At 38.8% G+C, this 8011-nt stretch overlaps 1 protein-coding gene across 1 annotated transcript in view; it reads right to left on the bottom strand.

Annotated features, from left to right (window-relative positions):
* Positions 1-1576, bottom strand: part of Dock3 (dedicator of cytokinesis 3) — a 480991-nt gene extending 479415 nt beyond the window's left edge. The window contains exon 1 of the mRNA XM_029554349.1: positions 1499-1576. The gene's annotated coding sequence lies outside the window, so the exon portion shown is untranslated. The remainder of the gene's footprint in view (positions 1-1498) is intronic.
* Between the last annotated feature and the right edge of the window lie 6435 nt (positions 1577-8011).

The following is an 8011-nucleotide window of genomic DNA, read 5'->3' as shown; positions in this document are numbered from 1 at the left end:
ACTCATAATATGTATAATTAATGAGTTAATAATATAAAATATATAATACATAGTATATAAATATTACCATACATATCAGGAAAAAAGAAATTATATTCATTCTTTTGCTGAGTCTTTATCATGAAAGAATGCTGATCTATACTTCTAAATTTAAAATTTATATTATACATTTAAATTTTTAAATGAGCACTGTACTAGAGACCATTTTCCAACAAATTATACTATTAAACTTGTATATTTCCAGAGTCATGGTAGGTTAAATTTACATACCAGCTTAACAATAGCCCAAATGTATCAGAGTGTCACTTCCACATGCCCACACAATAGCTCCTCTACTTTATATCATTTAAGGTGACTTCTAGACATGCTGAACTGCTAGACTAGGTTGCCGAAGTTATTTCCCAGGACATCAATTTTGTTCTTCTTTTTTTGGGGGGAGGGGGTGGCTTTTTTTTTCTTTTTTTTGCAGGGGAAGGTATATATGTGTTTACATGCTCGTGTATGTGCACATGGCACATGTGGAAATGTGTGTATATGTGTGATCATGTATGTAGAGGCCAGGGATGACATCAGATATCTTCCTCAGTCACTTGTCACCTTTTTTTGTTTTGTGTTATTTGTTTTGTTTTTTTGAGATAGGGTCTCCCTGTAGCATCAGCTAGCCTGGAACTTACTATGTAAACCAGGTTGGTCTTGATCTCACAGACATCCATCTGCCTCTGCCTCCCAAGTGCTGGGATTAAAAATGTGCACCACCATGCCAGGTTCATCACCTTATTTTTTGAGGGAGGGTCTCTCACTGAACCAGGAGCTCACAGATTCAGCTAGATTGGCTGGCCACTGACCTCTAGCTATCTGCTATGGTTAGAGCTATGCCCACCATGTCCAGCTTTTTGCATAAGGATCCAAACTCAGGTCCTTGTGTTTGTGCCACACATACTTTACCAAATGAACCATCTTCCCAGTCCCTCAAATTTTTTTTTGTCACTGCTCTGATTCTGTATGATTTCTCCATAACTTGATTACACTGCACAATTTTGAAGAACAAGATATATTTTCAGAATGCATAAATTTATAGGAAAAATGCCCACATGTCACAGAAAAAGATAGTAGTTGAACCAGACTTCATTGGAACATATTTTTGGACTTTAATTGTTATTAATTGTTATCACAAAGCCAAAAATTATGCCTTTATGTTGGGCGTGGTGGTGCACACCTTTAATCCCAGCACTTGGGAGGCAGAGGCAGGCAGATCTCAGTGAGTTCAAGGCCAGCCTGGTCTACATAGTGAGTTCCAGGACAGCTGGGGCTACAGGGAGACCCTGTCTCAAAAAGACCAAAAAAAATTATACCTTTATTATGAATACAGATTGGAAAAGATTTTGTAATAGTATATAATATGATTAACTATGGCATCGCAATGACTGCTAGTAATCTATTAATGTAACCATAACACTTCATAACTGATCACTTTATGTGCTTATAAGCTCACACTTACCTTCACATTTTTCAAGAATCTGGACTGTTTCTCCTATTTCTAAGACCAGTCCTTGGGGGACAGATCCTCGAAAGCTGCATATCACTAGAAAAGCAAGGATAAATATATCAATTAGCATTTTTTTCTTTTTAAAAGTTTATTATAGTATATCTCCCATGTTTTTTAGTATGTACAATATTATTTCAATTAAACCATATTATAAATATGACCCATCTTAAAAATGTTTTCAGATTACAGGCTTGCTTCTGCTTGAAAACATATCAGTAGCCCTTTATTATAGAAGAGACTTAACTGCAATAAAATGTGTCTTCTTTCTCTTATTTTCCAATATATATTTTACTGGACTTTTGTGCATTTCATACAATACATATTAATCATATTTAGACCCCTCCCTATCTTTACCTTCCTCATAGCCTCCCTCATCAGATTTCATGCATTCTGTCACATATATTAAGACCTATAGAGTCAAGTTTCAGTTAACATTTTTAAATACTTGAGGTCAGAGTCACTGAATTAAGCACTGAATTTTCAATATACACTCTCCATTTCTTTGTAATTCCTATTGTAAACATGTAAGCCTATTAAACTTAGTCAATATCTTTTGAAAGATACTACTATTAAGTAAGTCAGGAAAGTTGCATACATTGAAGCAAAATTACTATTCCTAAGTGGGTGTGCATGTGCTTATGTATGAAAACTCTTCCTGTCCCTCAGAATGACCTTTGTGTCCTTCCTGAGCAAACATATGAATGCAAACATCTTATCTATTACAAATATATACCTAATGCTAGATATCTGAATGGGGAGCTAAGAGAGCAGTACAATTTTATTTTTATAGAAATAAGATATTTGGGTTTGGATATAAAGTATCACCCAAAAAGGTTATGTGTTAAAGGCTTGGTTTCCAAAACAGCAGAATTCAGAGGTGGAACAAAAGTCTAATTTTTAAAGGTGATCAATGACTTCAAATGTGATACAAATAAAAATATGAATGGAAACAATATAGGAGAGAAGATTCTGAAAAAAAAAGAACAGAAATCTTGCAAATGAAAGGATCATTTGGATCTTGCAAATGAAAGGATTAATAAGAGTATTTTTAAAAACATAAATTCAGTAGAAGGGGCTGGAGAGATGACTCAGTGGTTAAGAGCACTGAATGCTCTGGCAGAGGACCCAGGTTCAGTTCCCAGCACCCACATGGTGGCTAACAACTGTTCATAACTCCAGTTCCCAGGGTTCTGAAACCTTCTTATGACCTCCATGGCCATTATACGTACATGGTGTACTTGCATGCATGCAGGCAAAACACCCACATACAAAAATCAAAAATAAATATATAAATTTAAAAAACAAAACTCAGTAGAAAACTTCAATAGACCAAGTTAAGCAGAAAAAAAGAATATCAGAGTTGAAAACAAAGTTGATTATTTATTACATTTCAGATAAGAAAAAGATAAGAAATTATGACGACATTCCCACCTCTGAGACAAGAATGAGACCAAATCTGTGAATTATGGGTATAGAAGAGGGATTTGAGTTATAAAATAAAGGCATAAGTGATGGCTAATTTTGATTGTCAACTTCAATCGCTTAAGAAACTCCCAGGGAAATGATGAGGCATGCCACTGATGGAAATTCCAGAGACAAGTAATCCTTGCGGGCTAAGACCTAATCAATGGATTCATCCCTTGACAGACCCACAATACGAAGGCACCATTAAGAGTGGGCCTAGTGGGGGTAGGTCACTGAGGGCATGTCCTTGGAGCTGTATCTCACACTGGACCCTTCCTGCATTCTCCTTCTCTGCTTCCTATCTATAAACAAAATAAAGAGCTCCTCTACAACAGACTGCCATCAACACAATGTTCCACTCAAGTACATGGGGCAACCAACTATAGAAAGAACCTCTGAAGCTATGGGCCAAAATAAACCCTTTAAGTTGTTTTCTGGCAGGAAGTTGTTCACAGCAACATAAGAGAAAATAATATAGTACAAGAAACAATTTCATAAATAGCAGAAAATGGCCCAAATTAAGGGGAAAATACAAAGAAGAAAAATTAATTACATCATACTTAAAATCTCAAGAGTATAGAAAAAATAAGTGGGGTGGAGGGGGAGGGAAGTGGAGGGGAGGGGAAAGAGAAACAAGTAAGCGAAAAGGGGCACATTATTTATGAAGGCAAACCCAACCCAATACACCAGATTTCTGAGCAGAAATTCTCAAGGCCTGGAAAGTATGAAATGATACAGTTAAATCCTGGAAAGCAAATAACTATCAACCAAAATTACCATATTATCCTTTAAAACAGAAAGAAAGATAAAGACCTTCTAAGACTTCCAAGATAAGCATGAACTAATGGAATTCATAACCATTAAGCCTGCATTGAAGATATTTATCAGAATCCTACACATAAAATAGGAAGAAAGATAAGCACATTCACAAGAACCTGAGAAACAATGAATCACAATAGAAGAAGCAGGTGGCACTCCTGTGATCAAAGCCAGCCTGGGGCTACAGGGATCTCAGAAAAATAAAAATAAATAAATGAAACATAATCCAACTGTTTGCTACCTACATGAAACACAATTCATTGGCAAACACACAAAGTGAAAGGGAGGGTGTGCTGGATAACTTTAGTATCAACTTGACACACCTGGGTAGAGACTCAATTGGGGAACTGCCTCCATTGGACTGACCTGTGGCCATGTCTGTGGGGTATTCTCTTGATTGTTGAGTGATGTAGGAGGACCCAGCCCATTGTGGGTGGTGCCACCCCTGGGCAAGTGGGCCTACATTGTATAAGAAAGCAAGCTGAGTACAGGCCAGGGGAGCAAGCCAATAAGCAGTGATCCTCCATGTCCTTCAGCTCCTGCTTCCGTGTAGGAAACCAGGAAGCCAGGCCCTAAGGTGAGATGAGCCTAAAACTTTAAAATTCAGGCTGCATTCTCTGCTAAAGGGAGGGGCACTGAAAACAGTAGCTCTGATAATCCCTGTCTTGCAGAACAAAGGAGTTGTGGATGATGGAGTCCTAATTTGTGAAGTTTCAAAGGGAAGTAGCGATTATGAGGGCTTTGTGTGATATTTTGAATTGAGAATCTGTGGGTTCTGGTTGGCTGGAGCTGAAGAATCAGCTGTGATTAAGAAGAGAACAGAACCTGAAGTTTAAAAGCTTTGCTTACTGGGACAATTGATGCTGGTTAGCTGGGACTGAAAAATCAGCTGTAAGTAACAAGAGACCAGCATCACTGTAGTAAAATCTTCTGGGAGGTATTTCCTCAGGGTCTGCCCACAGAAGCTGTAGTTGAGAGGGGGCCTGAGCCTCCATCTCTAGCTGGAAGCAGGACTTGGTAATGTGTAAGAGTCTCCTGCATGGTTCTGGTGTTGAAAGCATGAAGGGGTCACAGAGAGCAGCTGAGACTTGGTACTCTGAGAGGCCAAGAAAGGCCATAGGTAAAAGAACAGCTTCAGTTGTAGTGAGGACCCCAGGATTGAAGGGTCATGGAGAGAATCTGAGGCTTTGCACCCCAAGAGGCAAGAAGAGACCATTGGTGAAGGTGTAGCCTCAGTTTCAGTGGCAACCCCAGCTTTTTGGAGATGCCAAGACCATGGGATGACCACCAAGGGCAGTGGCAGGTGTGGAATGGAGCCAGCCTGGGTCTGCAAGACAAGCTGAGTGCTATGAACAGCAGAGTCAGAGAGGTGGAACTTCCAGAACCCTTTGGAGCCCAGAAGACCATGAGTAAATCCCAGATGTCCAGCCTTGAGCTACTTTGCTGGACTTTGGTTTTACTTAGGTGTGCCCAATTCTTCCCTTTGAAATAAGACAATACTTGTTTTGGATTTTACAGAAGCCCACAGTTAAGAGACTTTTTTAAAAGAGACTATAGACTTTTGGGTGTTTGGATTTTTTAAGGACTGTGGGACTTTCAAGGTTGTACTGCCTTATGTTGTGATATTAATGTTAACATGTCTTAGGAACAAGAAATGGAAAGGTGATTTAATAGTGATGTTTGTGTGTCAAGTTGACAACAGGTCAAGTGTGCTGAATAGCTTTAATGTTGACACACCTGGGTAGTGGGAGAGTCAATTGAGGAATTTCCTCCATTGGACTGACCTGTGGCCATGTCTGTGAGGTATTCTCTTGATTGTTGAGTGATGTAGGAGGGCCCAGCCCACTGTGGGTGATGCCACCCCTGGGCAGGTGGGCCTATGCTGTATAAGAAAGCAGACTGAGCACAGGCCAGGGGAGCATGCCAGTAAGCAGTATTCCTCCATGACCTATGCTTCAGCTCCTACCTCCATGTTCCCCTGTCCTGAGCTCAGACCTTGGGCTCCCTGATGAACTATGATTTGGGAGATAAAAGACAAATAAACTCTTTCCTCCCCAAGTTGGTAGTGGCCAGAGTGTTTTGTCACAGAAATGGAGAAACAAACTAGAACAGAGGGAAATGATATTCTAAACGAAGGGAATCTAAAAATATCCATAAGTTGTTACACAAATATCTGACAATTCGGAGCTCAAAATCAAAAGAGATAAAGATCCTTATATATTAAAAGTGAATAATTCATCAAAAAATATGATTATAAAGACACATAGATTGAACATTAGTGTACCCAACTTCATAAAACACTGACTGAAAAGGAAAGACAGGTCCAATACAGTAACAGTAGTTGTCTTCAATGCTCCATTCTACCAACAGTGAGATCATTCATGGAAAAAAAAATCAATAAACTTCGGATTAAACTGCACCACAAATCAAATGAATTTAACAGACACCTACAGACTATTCTATTGAACACCTGTAGAATGTTCACTTTCTCAGTAGCCCATGGAACCTTCTCTAAAATAGATTGTGTTTTATATTATAAAACAAATATTAACACAAAAAATTGAAATAAGTTCTTGTATGTTATCAGATCATAATAAATAAAACTAAAAATAAAACTAATAAAAATAAAGCTGTAATAAAACTAAAAATCCACATCAAAAAAACTATGAAAATTAACTATGTGGCAATTAAATAACACACTTCTGAATGAACAGTGTGTCATTGAAGAAATCAAAGGGAAAACAAAAAATAAAACCAAATGAAAATAAAAGCGCAGCATGCTAGAACTTTTGAGATATAGCAAACACAGTTTACAACTACGAATATCTACATTTAAAAACATCAGAGAGCTCCCACAAAATAACCTAATGATATACCTCAAGATATTAGAAAAATAAGAGCAAGTCAAAGCTAAAATAGCTAGACAAAAAGAATAAATATTACAACAGAAATTACTGGAGACTAACAATACAAAAAATAAAAGATTTTTTTGAAAAGGTTCAAGCCTTTATCCAAGTAGCAAAATGAAAGATATATTGCAACAGATGCCAATTGATAGGTAAAAAGTTGGCGGAGAACGAGCGAATGGATGATGAGGCACCAAGGCCCAGCTAAAACTCCATCAAAATAGCGTTTATTAGCAAAGGAACACATGGGACAGATTCCCTTCCGGGCAGGGAAAATGTCTGCCCAGGTCTTGAGCTGGGGTCTTTTAAAAGGGAGGCTTCTGCTTCCTGCAGAAGGCGGGAAGATGTACTTTTTTTAAGCTGGGGGGTGGGGTGGGAGAGCAGGACTGTTAAAACCTGTCCTCTTTAGAGATCAAAGGGGAAGCCTGCTGTGTTGGCCAAACAGTGGAGAAAAGTCTGCTTCTCTTGACTTCAAAGACCAAGGTGCTTTATCAGCTAGGTTCCCTTTTCTCAGGAGCATGAGATCCTTGGGATCCTGTTGGCGAGGGGGCATGGCTATCTGAACCTTAACATTCCAGCCTTTTGTGTTATAGGATAGGGGGCGCCGTTGTCGTCTTGCTACTTCCTACTGGACAGGGTCGATGTGGGGGCGGGGTAGGCTGGATTAGGGGTCCACTAGGCAGCAGGGGTTGTCTCTCAGTACATCTGAACAGGGTCCTCGATGGTTGACAGGTGCTCATATACATGTGACGGGAAGGAAAGTAACAACTGATTAAAATTAGTAAGAGTTAGTTTTTGGATTTGGTCCTGAAAATATCTGAAGAGGCAAGGAGCAATGGTTAGCACCAAGGTAACAGCTCATTTTTTTTTTCTCCTCTGCCAGGGCTGAATTCGAGAGTGATGGACTCAGGATTTGTTTTCAGGCATTCTGATAGCTGTAGGGAGGGGCTAGAATCAGTGTCAGTTACCTCTCAAAGGCTTCTAGATAGGGAGAGAAAACAAATTTAGCCATCATTTTATTTTTTAGGCTAGAATAATAGTGGGTTGCCTCTCTTAGCTGTAAGTGGGCACTACAGTACTGTAGACCAAGATTTGAAGTCTTACATCTGAGTAACATCTTATTAGGAACAAAATCATCAATGAGACATAATTGTCTAAATAACATAAGAACTGGACTTAAGCCTAATGTCTGGGAAGTGTAATCCCTCGAACTCTTAAAGAAATATACTGATGACTTTACTCTTTGGTTATACTTTCCTTTTGGGTGTTTAAGACC

Source organism: Nannospalax galili, unplaced genomic scaffold, assembly GCF_000622305.1.
Source record: "Nannospalax galili isolate Female #2095 unplaced genomic scaffold, S.galili_v1.0 scaffold851, whole genome shotgun sequence".
Classification (NCBI taxonomy): Eukaryota; Metazoa; Chordata; class Mammalia; order Rodentia; family Spalacidae; genus Nannospalax; species Nannospalax galili.
Note: the sequence above shows the minus strand (reverse complement) of the source record. Positions and strands in the feature narration are given on the sequence as shown.